This window comes from Oncorhynchus nerka, linkage group LG21, assembly GCF_034236695.1.
Source record: "Oncorhynchus nerka isolate Pitt River linkage group LG21, Oner_Uvic_2.0, whole genome shotgun sequence".
In the NCBI taxonomy this organism is placed as follows: domain Eukaryota; kingdom Metazoa; phylum Chordata; class Actinopteri; order Salmoniformes; family Salmonidae; genus Oncorhynchus; species Oncorhynchus nerka.
The window spans coordinates 14,189,129-14,207,895 of record NC_088416.1 but is presented as its reverse complement, the minus strand read 5'-3'; positions in this window follow the sequence as shown (position 1 = coordinate 14,207,895).

The following is an 18,767-nucleotide window of genomic DNA, read 5'->3' as shown; positions in this document are numbered from 1 at the left end:
TCTGATAACTCTATAGGCTTTTGAAAATTGGTTGTATAATTAGAACTCTGATTATTACGATATATGTGTGCTGACGCATTACTGGGGAGAGTCAGGTAGAAGCCGCTGTGTTCCATTATGCCCTCCGTTGTACACCCGAATGAGGATGTATTTTATCATGCATGGGGGTTTAAATTAACCCCTGATGCCTCCCCTACATCCTTCTCTAATACCCAGCTGTTGAATTTTAGCGGCCAGTTTTTCCAGCGGACCAGCACCCATTTTTGACCTTTCTCTCTCTTTTGATCTAGAATCTCCTCTATGTGAAACACCTTGTCTTTACCAACCGTTACCTTCTGTAATTCCTGCTCATAAAAAGATCCCGTTATAAGTTCCCCGTCATAATCTTTTAATATGTAGACCGGGGGTATGCGCGGCAGACATTCTGTAACCGTGAAAAGCTCATCACTGTATCCTTCCACGTATTTTTTATCGAAAACACCCCTCAACTTGGATATACGAACCAAGTCCCCCACAATAAATTTAAAATGTATTTTTTCTTACGGCGAAGAGGGAGCAAACCATACAGATTTTTAAAGACTTGAAAAGAGTTTTCCGAAGAGACTTCGGAGGGTTTCATCCTTATACTTTTATGATAACTATTGTTATACGCAATTACTAAATCTTGAACTATATCGATATATCTATGCGTGTTGTGCGCTGTAAAATAGCGCCACATCCTCTCCTTCAGAGTCCTGTTAAAGCGTTCAACCACAGAAGCTTTCAAATCCGATCCTGTAGCAAAATGTACTATATTGTGCTTTTTCATTAGTTTCTGAAAGGTCTTATTAAAAAATTATTTTCCGCCATCGGTCTGCACTTTCTGGGGGCGCCTCCTTCCTTCAAGATAGAGGCAAATGCCCTGGTCACCTCAGCGCCGCTCTTATTCTTTAAGACCCGGACAAAAGCTATTTTAGAGAAAATATCTATGACCGTTAGCATGTAGCGGTTTCCTTCATTTTTATCTGCAAGGGCCTGCATGTCACATAGATCCGCCTGAAATTGGGACAATGGGTGTGTAGAAAAAACTCTATTTCTAGGAAAATGTTTTCTCACGGGTTTATGTAGAGTGTGCGCATCTTGTTCGGATAGCCACTCAGTGACTTTAGCATCGCTTAACCTGTGACCTGTTTCTTCGGCTAAAGCGCGCTGTAAACGCTCCTTACCACCATAAGACCCCGGGTTAGAGGGATTATAATAAATGTTTTTCAAAATCTGCTCTGCCATCCTTCTTGCCTCTCTACAATAATGTTAATGAGCCACTTTCAAATAACAACAACATTTCATTTTCATTTTTGGGATTTTTATTTTCATGAAAACATTAGGTATTACGTATACAGACAATCCCTAATTCGTTGCAGGATACATGCCCCCCCTTTCTCTATGATCGAATCATGTAAAACCTTGTATATTTGGGTTAGATTAACAGGTTTGTTTCGCTGAATTTTTACAACAGACACATCCGCTATAAAAGTATATAAACAACAAATATGATACATGGTACAATTAAAGGGTGTTTCAAACAAATAAAGTAAAATCTTAGACAAGGTTGTTTCTAGTTCTTCAGAATCACCACCAAGCCGGGTTACCATTTGTGTCCATTGTAGAACCTCGCCAGCATGGCGTACATGAGTCATGATTTGGTCCATTTTCAAAACACGCTCTACATTAGCCCCGGAATTGGGGGTTTTGTAGAACGAGACATTGTTCACTTTATTTTCAATAATTTGATGCATAACACTTGTAAGTTCTCTCAAAAGAAAAAATGTATTTATTCTATCTAACATCGTATACATATAGTTACCCATTGCTCTACATCTAAATAACAAAAATGTCACTCGGGCTCTTGGGGTTTATTGAGCCAGAAAGCCAACACATCCGACACCACAGCCTCCCTGTATTTGTTATCCTGGTGTATGTGAATCGCCTCCTTCAGCTCGTGTAGGAACGCTTCGGTTACCCCGTAAACTCTGGGGATAGACGGCACAAGGCCCATAGCCTCCAGGGCTCTGACCAGCGATGGTATAAACCGGCGGGACCAAAGTCTTTTCACCAGCGCCTCAAAATTGTTGAAGAAGTAGTATCTTGGGGGATCGTATAGGCAGGGGTGCCTTCGCTGGCTGGGGTGATTAATCTCACAACCGATGCATTTTTCTCGTATATATTCTCCAATCACCACGTCTAAAAGCGCGGCTACTGAGGCCTTGATTGTGTCAACAAAAATAGTACTGACCACCCCATCAAACACGTCCTCAGGTTGTGTACAGGTAGGGGGTGTCGAGGGTCTTGCCAGGGGGGAGTAGAATGGAGGGCTGCGAGGCATACAATCCTTAGTGTCGGGAGCCCAGGCCGTTTCGGAGTTCGGGTATGCGTTAGGAATATCCATGGTCAATGCGTAGGTTAAGAACTGTAGGTTTTAAGAACCAGCCTTTTATTCTTGAACCAACCCTCGGGGTATCTGGGCGGGGTTAACAACACAGCTTACCTCGCTTTCTTTGGGGCTGCCTCTCCTGACGTTGTATCTTCTTGGGGTTGCTTTGAGTCGTAATCCTCAGGATTCGTATATATTATGCACTTCTTTATCCGTACAATGCTCTGGCGCTTTTGGCTCTGTACAAACAGAGAGTCCAACAGCTCCAACATTTGCAATTCCATTAAAGGCCAGCTTTTAAGGGGTATAAGCATTCGAAGCCGGAAATCCCCGTCCGAACCGCCAGCCCTGATGTTTTGGTTTCGGATTTCGCGGTGCTGACGTAAAATTCCACGCACCCGCAAGGCCGTCCATTTATACGTTGTAATTTAACTCTGTGAAATACTCTTCCTGAGGTGTCCGGGGTACCTTCCCAACGGGTCTCGTAGCCTGTGAACAAGCTGTAACCCTTGGTGATACGGCTCAGTTCGGGACACAAAACCTGTCGAAAAACCGTCCAGTCTTCAACATCATAAGTCACGCCTAATTTCTGGTTGGTATATTCTTCTCCTTCGGCTAACGTATAGAGTTTCACGCTACAGGCCAAGTAATCAAACAGATGCCCCCAATGCTGTCCATTAGACATCAACACTTCATCTTTCAGCGCCGTTATGGCGGTATCTGGGTTCTATACACGTTTAAAAACGCTTTTTTGGTGCATCGTATATTGCGGCTGTATACTTTGCCCTTTCTCGATGTTTCAGACGCGGTCCTGCCTCCGAGGCTACAGTCATCACAGCTTTGCCACTGATTGCAAAATCCATGTTTAAAAAATAGGGTTTACGGTTCTGGGTTTCGAAAGCCTTGTTCTGGACATTTATAATGCTGAGGCCCCAGCGCTATCTATAGCCCCAGACATTCCTGCTTCATAGATAACAACCATAAGGGAGATAAAACTGGGGGGTGTAGGGGGGGAATGGGCCCCAAAAGTTCAAACACCCTCTAACACATGACCACACGAACAGGGGGGGGGCGGGGCGGGGGCACATATTCTGTACAGGTCATCAGGTCATAAGGTCAGCAATCAATCAAATTTGACATGCGCCGTATCCTATTACTCTCTATGGTCAGATGTACTTGGAAGTGTAGTGTCAGCGTTTGTTGCTGGTATGACATGCCTACGTTTGCTAATCTTGCCAATGGAGCCATCTGATTCAGTCAATGTTTTCCCAACATTGTATGTAGGTTCTCAAAAGCATTTTTACTATCCTTCTTTGTCATTTATCTTTGTTTCATTGTCTTTTCCTTTTTCTTCAGTTTGTCACATGATTTCTCAATTTGCAGGACGTTTGTCAATCGGTTGTACAGCCAGACTTATTTGCCATTCCTTTTTGCCTCATCCTTCTCAACCATACCATTTTTAAATTCCTAATCATTCCACTGGGATTTAACAGCTTTTACAGTCACTTTCTTAATGGGTGCATGCTTATTAGTAACTGGAATAAGCAATTTCATAAATGCGTGCAGAGTCTGGTTGCTCCTCATTACACACCACAGAGCAGCAAATATTCTTTACATCGCCAACATAGGAATCACATGTTTTAATAAATAATTGAGACACACAAATGACTTGCGAGAACCAGAGATCAAGATAGCCTAACTATAAGAAACTCTTCCTCATCCCGCTGCTGGCCTTCGTAATTTCTGACCTTATGCTCCTGAAGTTTCCAGTAATAGGCTACAACAGCAGTCGGCAACGTTTTCCATTTGTAGTGCAAATTTATCTAACCGTTTCTACTGATCTGGTGCCAGTTATGATTTTCATATTCACATTTTACTGGAACAGTTTAATTTAATTTATAATCTTATCTCAATATCATTGTCTGTGATTAATCTACATTCTATATAAATGAAAAGTATATAAATCGAAATGTTTATTGCCATTGCCAACTATGTAAAAATAGCCTACATAAAAAGCCAACAAATAAAAACATCTAGAAAATATCCAGATAAAAAATAAATCACATTGGCTGCGCATGGTCTGTCTACATAGATAGACATTGATACACTGTTTAAAGTTCTATCACCTAGGTCTGTCCGAAACGGGATAGCAACATTGTATACAATATTCTGGGCTCTCAGTTTCCCGCACCAGTGAGTTTGGGACAGACACAGCTGTAGGCTATTTGTGAAAGGTATAAGAAGTAATCAGGTATTGTATGACATTTCCACTGGATCAGAGCATTACATTTTTCCCTTTCATGTCAAGTGGTTATCAAGAGTGAGAGCTGGAAATATTTTACTCTAATCAATAGTTCATCAAAGTATTTGTAAGACTTTGATTACTTGCTGTTTGAGGTGAGGAAAACAACATTACTTTGAGAAGCTCCACAAATCATTAGTGGTGGTGTGTAAATACTATCAGACATCCCCAAATAGGTGCATCACTCTCTGCCCTCTGTTCGCTAAAATGCAATTTGGTTGCAGAAACTCCTCCATGCGGAATAGACCATAGACCATAGACCTACTGTAGGACCCAGAACTTCACCTAACAGACCTACAGAAAGGTGCCTATATTGTAGACCAAAAGTTGTCTGGCACACTGCTTAGGATTTCAACAACTTTAAAATGGTATTTCTTGCATAAAATCGTTGATGTTACTACTAATGGGAAAACAAGACGATATAACTAAATAGGACTATTGTTGTTCACTTGACTGTCTTAAGACCAATGTCAAATAATTAACATTCCTTACAGACATCATTGTTTGTACAACATAATGGCTACGCTGTTGGCATCACCTTTTTACAGTGTATTTTTGCTGTTGTGGGCCTGTTAGGGCTAGCCCTGATTACTGCCCCTTCTGGAGGAATTGGGTACCCATATAAAACATGATAAATTTTTGTCAAAAGTTGCTAATATATGCATATAAAACATATTATCGAATAGAAAACACTCTAAAGCTTCTAAAACCGTTTAAATTTTGTCTCTATGTAAAGCAGAAGTGTCAGGGCATGCATTCTCCCAGAGTCTCTCTTGTAATGGAAAAAGTTGGCACCACTTTGACGTCATCGTATACGCACTTACCAAGCAGTTACAACCCTGGGAAGAGTCTGTATGTGTTCAGCGCGAAGCCTGCTTTCAATGAGGCGTGTCACTGTGAGAATCGTGCGCTCACGAGACTTTGAGCATGCCGAAAGGTCTCGGTCACGCCAAAAAAAAGTGTACCCCTATGCGCGCTCTGCACTTTTTCTCTCTTTTCCTCAGGATCGATTAAACAACTTGTGTGTGTCTGTTCGCCCTCACGATTGCTGTAGACCTTTATAACATGTTAAAGCTTAACTATGAACATAGTTTGACAAGTTTACTCGACATATAATATATACTTTCGACGTTTTGGTGCGCATCCACTTGAAATTTGCCTACATTTCGACCGAAATGTGGCTAGTTTGAGAACCGAAAGACACAGACTTGAAAACTGAACGCTAATTTGGTGAGTATAACCCCTTCCAGGTCTTCTGATGGAAGAACAGCAAAGGTAAGGGAATATTTATGTGTTAATTTTGGGTTTCTGTCGACTCCAAGATAGAGGAGTCATAATGCTAATGTGGGAGCGCCGACTCCCTATTATAGCCTAGTGAACGCCACATGTAACGTTAAAAATAAATGTAACACAGCGATTACATTTAGAATAAGTGTATCTTGCTATACATATGTAAAACATGCATATTTAGTCAAAGTTTATGATAAGTATTCCTTGTTAGCTGACGTTATCTGCCGGAGCTATTTCATTTCTCCTGACATTGCAGTAGCATTTTTTGAACGATGCGTAATTGTAAACAGAGATTTATGGATATATATAGCATATTATTGAAAAGAAATGAATGTACTGTGTAACATGTTATATTACTGTCATCTGATGAAGATTTCAAAAGGTTAGTGAAATGATTTTTCTTTTAATCCTGCGTTTGTTGATTGCATATTTTTTCCTACTTGGCTATGCTAATGAGGTATGTCTGCAGTGGTGGTTGGACATAAATATGTGCTATGTTTTCGCCGTAAAACATTTTAGAAATCTGACTTGCTGGGTAGATAAACAACTTGTTTATCTTTCATTTGAGCTATTTTTCTTGTTAATGTGTGGAGGTTAAATATTTTTAGGATTATTTCTTGCGTTCCATGCGGCACCTTCCAGCTGAACGTGGGGGGGAAAGTTCCCAGTTGGGTCTCAAGATCCCTGTAAGGTTAAACCACCTGTCTGAATTTTTGTTCACACAGGAGAGAGACGTGACTATCGTGGATCCTCTGGCGGGCCTCAACAACCTCATGATGCTGATGAGGCAGAGAAGAGTCCCTCCACGTCAAAACACCTCAAGAAACACCAGCAGAGACTCACAGGGAAGAAATCTCATTGCTGTGGGAAAGGTTGTGAATCTTCATCAGAACTTAAAATACACCAGAGAACACACACAGGAGAGAAACTTTATGGCTGTGATCAATGTGGGATGAGTTTTACTACATCTAGCGGTCTGACATTACACTAGAGAACACACACAGGAGAGAAATCTTATAGCTGTGATCAATGTGGGAGGAGTTTTGTTCAAGCTAGCCATCTGATTAGACACCAGAGAACACACACAGGAGAGAAGCATTATATCTGTGATCAATGTGGGAATAGTTTTCCAACATCTAGCCAGATGACTTCACACCAAAGAACACACACAGGAGAGAAATCTCATAGCTGTGATCAATGTGACAAGAGATACTCTGATAAAAGATCTCTGATCAAACATCAGAAAATACATACATGAAGAAGTTGTTTCATGATATCAATGAAATAATGTCACAATGTAGAATGTTTTAACATTGTAGTAGGAGTATTTTAATGATGTTTGCCCTGTTCAATTGATTGCAGCATGATATGGATATTAGCCTCAGGGGAAAATCCAGGCTCTGAATTGAACGAGTATATTTAACAATAAGTGAGTAACAAAAAAAGAGCTGTGTTACACTTACTGCATTGGTGACTAACTTTAATCAAAATGCAGCACTTCAAAATGTAGCCAGCTGTTTTCTACAAGTTGAAAAAGCTGCTTGTTTAAAAAATACATGTAATAATGATTGTTGCAGATGTTTGTGTATATACACACATGAAAGCAGTACAATAAATTGGTCTGTAATCAATTCTACTAACAATCTGACATCACTCCAGTATTTCTTGACAACATTCAAATGCTAATTGTCTTTATTCCACTACTGAAGAAGCATGACTCAAATCACCTCATATTTCAAACATTCAGCCTGACAAAATATACATGTTTTATTATTCCATGCCTCACCATTAAGTGAAGTATTTTAATAAAGTGGTGTACATTTGGTTTTGATTTTCATATTTACAATTTATGTAACATTTAGTAATCATAATTATTTATGCAACCAGCTGACCATATTTTGGAACAATTATATTGACAATGTTGCCCTGATTTTAGAATATCAGGATTAATTCTCAGATGTGCTAACCCAAATGCATGACATTGGGGACTGGGCCCGATCCAACAACATGCCTATCGAGTGAACCCTGAAAAGAGAGCGAGAAGTAAGGTGGAAAGTTACTACGGATATTGCAGGAGTTGTTTGCTGATTGTCTCAAGGGTGGGCAGTCAACAAGTTTTGCGTTTAGCCAGTGCGTTGCCATGGACCACAATTTATTTTGACTGCACGTTTTTCCGTATTGGAGATGAGTTTTGTTTGGTCTCGTTCCAAGGGGACGAGAGTTCTAGAAGCTAGTGGGTTTTAGGATTCTATTGAAAGAAAAATGATTTAAAAATAATAATATTGTATATTATTTATAAATGTGTTTTCTTATTTTTTATTGTTGACAGCCAGTAGACACCATGTTTAGATTGTAGAAGCATTGTAGTTGATTATGTGAAATGGAAGTTTTTCTGTTGGGGGTAAGCAAACATGTCTTGCTAGATGTGGAGAGTCAACACCTTTAGTCGATCCACTTTTTGGTTTGCTTCCTGTTTTTAAGTTTGGTCTGGGTTTTTCTTTTGTTTCCCTCTTCTTGGGCAAATTTAGTGGGTCTCATGGTCTGTGTCCTTTAGGTCCCAGTTGTTACTAGTAAACTTTCAGTGGACACAGAGCAAAACTTCAACATTGTTATAATACTTTTATTGCATCAAATGGTTGTTTTATGCAACAGAATAGAGGGTTCTTAGAGCTATTGTGTCTGTGTTCCACTGAGGATGGGCCTCTGGGAGATAACACTGACAGGAGATTTACAATGAATTTTGGGTGATAAAAGCTAACGAGAATGCATTCCAGAGCATGAGTTAATGTTTCTGTTCTATATGGTACCAGGGAGAGATGACCTCACGGCCAGACCCTGGTCTCAACACAGAGTACTGTTTTTACAGCAGATACCTGTAATTCTCAGCAGACAGTATCTTTCATACAAATCTTAACCTTGTGACCCATTCTATACATTGTTGGTCATGTAGGTTGAAAGGGGTGTATCTTGGCTGTAAAAGACCTTTGTACTTTTGTATCGTGGCTCTCAACGAATCATCTGGGGGTGATTTGTCGACCAGCCATCATTATCGTAGAGCACTCAATTGATTCACTTTATATTTGTGCTTTGTATTGACCTGCTCCCTTATTAATAAGTGAATAAATATTTAAATTGAACTCTGACTTGTGTGATAAGTTTGTCTCATTTGATATGAAAGAAATTAACCACATTTGGCGATGGGCATGTAAATCTTCACTTGACCACTCCCTGACGACCCAGGTAAATCATGCAGGAGGGATCCCTCAAACATGGGATCTCGGGGAGACCACACTTTGGGAACGGAGCAGATGGTCCCACCTTTGATCTGAGAGGCAGCGAGCAGAGTGGATACCACATCTCAAACGCAGTTAAAAAAAAAGAATGACTAGCGAAACACGTAAAGTGGAGTTTTTTGAAAATCCTTGTAGGCTCTGAGTGTGTATTCCTGAGTGAGGGGGGCGCCTTGGAGGTGTAAAGAGGGCCGAGTCAGCTATCTGTGTGAACTGGATGAAAACTGGAATCTGTGTTTACTAGCTAAGACCATTTATGATATAGTATAAGATATTATGGTGCACCTGTAATTGTATAAACCTGGACCCCATTTTAGAAGTATTGAAAGATGTAAACGTATGAGTTGCATTATCCTCGGAACTAACCATGAGATAGAAATGTGAAAATATTCCTGCAGGTTAAAATATTGTTGAAAAACTAATTGATTAGGTATGTTTGGGAATAGCATTGTGTGACTGATATGAGAGTTGTGGAAATTAGTCTTAATCTGACGTTTGGATAGTAACATATATAAATATGCTTGATCAGATTGAAATGTGGATGATAGTTTAGAAAGGTTCCTGGGAGGCTTGATTTTCCCGTGGTCTCTGGGGGGTTAGAGAACCGTTGACGATCCCATGGTCATTGTTTACATTTAACATTTACATTTAAGTCATTTAGCAGACGCTCTTATCCAGAGCGACTTACAAATTGGTGCATTCACCTTATGACATCCAGTGGAACAGTAGTGCATCTAAATCTTTTAAGGGGGGATGAGAGGGATTACTTTATCCTATCCTAGGTATTCCTTAAAGAGGTGGGGTTTCAGGTGTCTCCGGAAGGTGGTGATTGACTCCGCTGTCCTGGCGTCGTGAGGGAGTTTGTTCCACCATTGGGGGGCCAGAGCAGCGAACAGTTTTGACTGGGCTGAGCGGGAACTGTACTTCCTCAGTGGTAGGGAGGCGAGCAGGCCAGAGGTGGATGAACGCAGTGCCCTTGTTTGGGTGTAGGGCCTGATCAGAGCCTGGAGGTACTGAGGTGCCGTTCCCCTCACAGCTCCGTAGGCAAGCACCATGGTCTTGTAGCGGATGCGAGCTTCAACTGGAAGCCAGTGGAGAGAGCGGAGGAGCGGGGTGACGTGAGAGAACTTGGGAAGGTTGAACACCAGACGGGCTGCGGCGTTCTGGATGAGTTGTAGGGGTTTAATGGCACAGGCAGGGAGCCCAGCCAACAGCGAGTTGCAGTAATCCAGACGGGAGATGACGAGTGCCTGGATTAGGACCTGCGCCGCTTCCTGTGTGAGGCAGGGTCGTACTCTGCGGATGTTGTAGAGCATGAACCTACAGGAACGGGCCACCGCCTTGATGTTAGTTGAGAACGACAGGGTGTTGTCCAGGATCACGCCAAGGTTCTTAGCGCTCTGGGAGGAGGACACAATGGAGTTGTCAACCGTGATGGCGAGATCATGGAACGGGCAGTCCTTCCCCGGGAGGAAGAGCAGCTCCGTCTTGCCGAGGTTCAGCTTTGTCTGGGAAAGAAAGTTATTTTTTTTATTCTGCTGGGAGTATGTTTGGAGAGCTGCTTCTTAGCTGTGGAGAGTCCTTGAAAAAGCTAATTGATTAGTTTTTGTGAGTACCTAAGAATTTCTTACATTTTATATGGATTCTGTGAATATATGAAAATATGATGAATTGTATGTGTGTTTAATGATTACTGGAGTTTTGATAAAGTAAAACTGGGGATATAATTAGATACAATTTAAGCAACCCATATGTAGACAAATGTAGGTTTTAAGTTTGTATCTTTAATGAATAATTTGATAAAGATGAGGTTTAAGCATTATTCAACAGTCTACAAAGTCTGGGCAGTTGTCTCAGAAACTGATGGGAGTGTGTCCACTTTAGGGTAAGTTACCCTAAGGATGAAACTATAAAATGCTTATTGGACTTTCTCCGTCTGGGTACTACATTTGAAATAAAACTGCCCTTAACGCCTGTGGGGGTCTTCCCAGTATGAGAGGAGTTGCTAGATTTATTGAATAAACCTTTTTTCCATCAAGTTCGAGTGAACCAAAGTGTCTGACTAACTGTTGATGTTGAAGGAGCGTCCCGTCGACTAGATTATACGTCACAGTGTCAGAATCACCTGAAAGATACACATCGCCATCTGCTGACTGGAGTTAGTATCGCAGTTGAGAAAATACTTTCAGACAAAAAGCTAAAAAAGTTAGTTGAAGAACCTTTTGTGGGAACCCCTATAAGTTATTTGAAGAACCCCTTACCATGGTTCCTCAAAGAACCTTTTGGGGTTCATTTTTTAAAACTCCCTGTCCACCCTCCCTGCATTATAAAAACCAATTTAAAAAACAATAACAACAATATTGATTTAAATAATTGTGTATTTAGTGGCACCACAAATATGAATTAATATTTACAAAACAATTTACCAAACAAAACACATTACAAAATTGCAACATTTCTGCAGACATGTCAGACCATAATAAATAATACAATTACTTTGTAAAGTGCTTTTCATTACATCTAAAAAAAATCTAAAATAATGATGAACAAAAAACAACATACATTAAAAATGAATCATAGGTAAACTAACAACATCGTAGACTTGATGCTAAATACAGATTTTTCAGCTTTAGTGTGTATATCATATTCACTTAGTTATGTTAGGAAGTTTGCCATCTTTGTGACCGGCCCTGGTAACTTCACCCAACGTCTCTTATCCCCAGAACACAGTAACTTAACAACATAAGTGTTTTTCTGACATTTTTGGGAAATTTAAGGGAAAATAAAGAAATACAGCCGTAGCAGAGCCCCAAGTCCCATGGAGACGTCCTCAAGGGCGTGTATGTTCTCCCCATCAAAGGCCAGCGGGATTTCACTCTTGTGGTGAAATGGATTTCCACCGATGTGCAGTAAAGGAGTGAAGAGCGGTGAAATCTGTGTCAACAAAAGTAAGAAAAGATTAATACACATACAACTAACAAAGAACATAACAAATGTTCAGCTGTAGTTTTATATAAGCATGCACACTTATGTTTATGAAGAAACCGATGATTGGTGCATAGGCATACCTTGTCACGGACATAAAGGCCACTTGGGTCCTCATTGAAGAGGTTGGGCAAGAGCAGAATCGCTGCTGTGGTCTCCAGTCCTAGTAAAGCATTGATCTTACTAGACTTGCTAATTTCATTACAAAATACATTAGAGAAAGGGGAGGAATAAGAGCAAATACCTCTTCTGTATTGTCCTTCAGGGACTGTCAAAATAGCAGGATGATGCCCTCACCCCTGCCTCACTACCTCTGCTAGTCCTTGAAATCTTGTTTTGTCTATATCCATTTCATGGACTTGATTAGTTAGTTAACGTTTGCTAGTTCATTATCACAAAACTGAGAACTTACGTTAATGAGTGTAAAGCCATGTTGGCTTTATGGAAACGATATACAATATATGGGAACGAATATAGTCGAGGGAAATAATCCAAACCTAGTTGTGCCTAGTTAGGACATAACGTTATCTAGCAAGATAATCATAAAACGCTGACGGTCAAACTCGGCTTTGAAGAACCTTTTGATCTGACGTTCTGTTAATAATAATAATGCTGTTTTTCATTGACCAAGAACCCTACGGTTCTTAGGGGATCTGAGAACAACTCCAGTTGAACCCTTCATTTTTAGAGTTGTAGTCGGCTCTATTTACTCTCAGATTCAAACATGATGATTAGCATCAACGATCAAGTCAGCTGCTGCTGCTCCAATAGAGTATGAGATGAGACGGTGAACTGATGTTGAACCAGGCAGTCAGCTGCTGCTGCTCCAATACAGTATGAGGTGAGACCGTGAACTGATGTTGAACTGGGCAGTCAGTCATTCTGTACTATGAGTTTGGTCTGACATTGTTACTGCACATTGTGGTGGAAATTCTAACCAATCAGGAGAGACTTTGTCATTTCTTCAAACAATCAACCTTTATTTGATAAGAATTGCAATAATGTAGCTGGTCAGCCCTACACTCTGAGGTGGAAGGCCGAGAGCTCGATGACACAAGGAGTTCAGAAGCCTTATATAGTGAAACTATCGTGTGCATATAGAAAACACGTGATCTTGGTATGTGTCCGTGTGTGGAGAACGAGACACAGACTAACTGTGAATTGGCCGTCTCGTTCTGTAGCAACAGCTAGTTATTCTAGTCTTATAGTGAGGTGTCAAAACAACAGGAAATAAATCTAGACACAGTTCCTCTGAAGTAGATCAAGCGCCTTTGGCCTGTCTGCCGAGAGGGTGTGTGGTTGCACACATGCACAAACATACACATAAACGTCTCAACCTTAAAAACATCCTTGAACACATTAGAAGTCATAAACTTAAAGTTATTATCAAAGATTTTTCCTTCACAACATTAATAAATCAGATGCAGCCTGAACTGTGTGATGTAGTAGGGAGTTGTAGTTTATCTAGAGAGAAATCGGACCCAGACTGAAATGTGTGATGTAGTAGGGAGTTGTAGTTTCTCTGGAGATAAATCAGACCCAGCCTGAACTGTGTGATTTAGAAGGGAGTTGTAGTTTCTCTCGAGATAAATCAGAACTAGACTGAACTGTGTGTTGTAGTAGGTGATGTAGTTTCCAACAGGCCAATATTCTACATAGTTTAGCGCATAAAACGTAATTGACTATAATGACCATAATACATTGCCTTGTCTGTGTTTCTTTTACACATGCTATGTAAGAGAGAATGCACGATGGTCAATGCTATCTGGGATCCTTGGGACATCCCTATCCTAAACCCTAACCTTAACCCCTACCTTAACCATTTTAAATGTCAACTTCAATGGGCCTAGGGACTTCCCAATGATGCATCTCTACCTGAAAATACATTATCTAAGTGATTGATAGTTGGTATTCAGCAGTCATAAAGCCTTATTTACTTTAATGAACGACTAAAATAGTGATTTTGTCAGACAGCATAGACAGCAGCTCTACACTTTGACTGACTGATCCATTCATCCTTCCATCCCACCTCAGCCTTCCTCTCCTCTGAAGACCCAGTGAGGGTGGAGCTCAGTCAGAGAGCTGTTGAGGGACTAGTTAGGAAGAACACTTCTACAGCCAGAGAGGTGAGAGGTCACAAGTTTTTTAGATGGTAAATATGTATGTCCCCTTAGTGGTTCATCACGTCAGCAAAAGGGAATATGTTCCATCATCTATGTTTATATAACATTTTCCGTCAATATAGAACTGCCAAAGGGGGAGGAGTTGCAGTCTACTGCAGAGATACTGCAAAAAATGACTCTCCAGAAATAAGACTCTCACTGTTGCCGCCTGCTACCGACCCCCCTCAGACCCAGCTGTGCCCTGGACACCATTTGTGAATTGATCGCCCCCCATCTAGCTTCAGAGTTTGTTCTGTTAGGTGACCTAAACTGGGATATGCTTAACACCCCGGCAATCCTACAATCTAAGCTAGATGCCTTCAATCTCACACAAATCATCAAGGAACCCACCAGGTACAACCCTAAATCTGTAAACAAGGTCACCCCCATAGACGTCATCCTGACCAACTGGCCCTCCAAATACACCTCCGCTGTCTTCAACCAGGATCTCAGCGATCACTGCCTCATTGCCTGTATCTGCTACGGATCCGCAGTCAAACTGCCACCCCTCATCACTGTCAAACGCTTCCTAAAACACTTCTGCGAGCAGGCCTTTCTAATCGACCTGGGCCGGGTATCCTGGAAGGATATTGACCTCATCCCGTCAGTTGAGGATGCCTGGTCATTCTTTAACCTGTTACTCCTACCCCCTACTTTTTCGAACATTCTGTTAAAAATCGCGCAACATTTCAGCGCCCTGCTACTCAGGCCAGGAATATAGTATATGCATATGATTAGTATGTGTGGATAGAAAACACTCAGACGTTTATAAAACTGGTTAAAGCACGTCTGTGACTATAACAGAACGTGCGTTTCATCGAAAAGTGCAGGAAAATCTGATCACTGAAAATGGAAAAATATATCCATCCGCCACCCATTGTTATAGGCGATCAACATTAAATGGGGCTGAGGTTGCAGTACCTACAGCTTCCACACGATGTCAACAGTCTTGTCATTTGCCTAGTCTTTGTTTCTTGGTCAAATGAACAAGAGACAGGCTTTTTCTTCAGGTTTCCGACCGGATATTTTGGTTGAGATTTACCCGGACAGTATTTCCAGACGGACAGCTATAGAATATACTTCGTCTTGTGATTAATTTGATCGCTTATTAACGTTTACTAATACCTAAAGTTGCATTACAAAAGTATTTCGAAGTGTTTTGTGAAAGTTTATCGTCAACTTTTTTAATTTAAAAAAATGACGTTACGTTATAAGACGCTATTTTTTTTCATTTATCACACAGTCTTCATAGATCGATATCTAGGCTATATATGGACCGATTTAATCGAAAAAAAGACCCAATAGTGATTATGGGACATCTAGGAGTGCCAACAAAGAAGATGGTCAAAGGTAATGAATGTTTTATATTTTATTGTGCGGTTTGTGTAGCGCCGACTATGCTAATTATTTTGTTTACGTCCCCTGCGGGTCTTTTGGAGTGTTACATGCTATCAGATAATAGCTTCTCATGCTTTCGCCGAAAAGCATTTTAAAAATCTGACTTGTTGCCTGGATTCACAACGAGTGTAGCTTTAATTCAATACCCTGCATGTGTATTTTAATGAACATTTGAGTTTTAACTAGTACTATTAGCATTTAGCGTAGCGCATTTGCATTTCCAGATCTCTAGATGGGACGCCTAGGAGCAAGAGGTTAGATAAGCATGCTCCGTTCAAAAAATGCAGAACTAAGAACAGATATAGCCCTTGGTTCACTCCAGACCTGACTGCCCTCGACCAGCACAAAAACATCCTGTGGCGGACTGCAATAGCATCCAATAGTCCCCGCGATATGCAACTGTTCAGGGAAGTCAGGAACCAATACACGTAGTCAGTCAGGAAAGCCAAGGCCAGCTTCTTCACTGCACTGAGGCTAGGTAACACGGTCACCACCGATATATCCATGATTATCGTAAACTTCAACAAGCATTTCTCAATGGCTGGCCATGCCTTCCTCCTGGCTACTCCAACCTCGGCCAACAGCTCTGCCCCCCCACCCCGCAGCTACTTGCCCAAGCCTCTCCAGGTTCTCCTTTACCCAAATCCAGATAGCAGATGGTCTGAAAGAGCTGCAAAACCTGGACCCGTACAAATCAGCTGGGCTTGACAATCTGGACCCTCTATTTCTGAAACTATCTGCCGCCATTGTCGCAACCCCTATTACCAGCCTGTTCAACCTCTCTTTCATATCGTCTGAGATCCCCAAGGATTGGAAAGCTGTTGCAGTCATCCCCCTCTTCAAAGGGGGAGACACCCTGGACCCAAACTGTTACAGACCTATATCCATTCGGCCCTGCCTATCTAAGGTCTTCGAAAGCCAAGTCAACAAACAGGTCACTGACCATCTCGAATCCCACCGTACCTTCGCTGTGCAATCTGGTTTCTGAGCCGGTCACGGGTGCAACTCAGCCACGCTCAAGGTACTAAACGATATCATAACCTCCATCGATAAAAGACATTACTGTGCAGCTGTATTCATCGACCTGGCCAAGGCTTTCGACTCTGTCAATCACCACATTCTTATTGGCAGACTCAACAGCCTTGGTTTATCAAATTATTGCCTCGCCTGGTTCACCAACTACTTCTCTGATAGAGTTCAGTGTGTCAAATCGGAGGGCCTGTTGTCCGGACCTCTGGCAGTCTCTATGGGGGTGCCACAGGGTTCAGTTCTCGGGCTGACTCTCTTCTCTGTATACATCAATGATGTCGCTCTTGCTGCTGGTGATTATCTGATCCACCTCTACGCAGACGACACCGTTCTGTATACTTCTGGCCCTTCTTTGGACACTGTGCTAACTAACCTCCAGACGAGCTTCAATTCCATACAACTCTCCTTCCGTGGCCTCCAACTGCTCTTAAACGCAAATAAAAAACTAAATGCATGCTATTCAACTGATCATTGCCCGCACCTGCCCGCCCATCCAGCATCACTACTCTGGACGGCTCTGACTTAGAATACGTGGATAACTACAAATACCTAGGTGTCTGGCTAGACTGTAAACTCTCCTTCCAGACTCACATTAAGCATCTCCAATCAAAAATTAAATCTAGAATCGGCTTCCTATTTCGCAACAAAACTTCCTTCACTCATGCTGCCAAACATACCCTCGTAAAACTGACCATCCTTGACTTCGGCGATGTCATCTATAAAATAGCCTCCAACACTCTACTCAGCAAGCCGGATGTAGTCTATCACAGTGCCATCCGTTTTCTGCGATCTGTACGCTCTCGTTGGCTGGCCCTCGCTTCATACTCGTCGCCAAACCCACTGGCTACAGGTTATCTACAAGTCTCTGCTAGGTAAAGCCCCGCCCTATCTCAGCTCGCTGGTCACCATAGCAGCACCCACTCGTAGCACACGCTCCAGCAGGTATATCTCACTGGTCACCCCCAAAGCCAATTCCTCCTTTGGTCGCCTTTCCTTCCAGTTCTCTGCTGCCACTGACTGGAACGAACTGCAAAAATCACTGAAGCTGGAGATTCCCATCTCCCTCAATAGCTTTAAGAACCAGCTGTCAGAGCAGCTCACAGATCACTGCACCTGTTCATAGCCCATCTGTATACAGCCCATCGATCTACCTCATCCCCATACTGTATTTATTTTGCTCCTTTTGCACCACAATATCTCCAATATATCCATCGTTGCACATCTACCATTCCAGTGTTTAATTGCCATTTTGTAATTACTTCGCCACCATGGCCCATTTATTGCATTAACTCCCTTATTTGACCTAATTTTCACTAACTGTATATAGACTTTGTTTTCTTTTTTCTACTGTATTATTGACTGTATGTTTTGTTCATTCCATGTGTAACTCTGTGTTGTTGTATGGGTCGAACTGCAATGTTTTATCTTGGCCAGGTCGCAGTTGCAAATGAGAACTTGTTCTCAACTAGCTTACCTTGATTAAATAAAGGTGAAATAAAAAATCAATACATTTAATTAAAGGGAAAAATGTAATGCTATGATCCAGTGGAAATGTCATAAAACACCTGATTACTTCTTATCCTTTGCACAAATAACCGACAGCTGTGTCTGTCCAGAACTCATTGGCGCGGGAAACTGAGGGCCCAGAATATTTTATACAATGTTGCAAGTTTCGGGGGACCCAGTTGATAGTTGATAGAATGTTTCAAGTTTGTTGTAGACAGGCCAAGTGCACCCAATGTGATTTATAGGATATTTATTTTTATCAGGATATTTTCTACCTGCAAGCTGCAAATGTTTTTATTTGTTGACTATTTTTACATTGTTGGCAATGGCAATAAAAGTTACTTTTAGATTTGTATAATTTCATTTAGATTTAGATAGAATGTCGATTAATCACA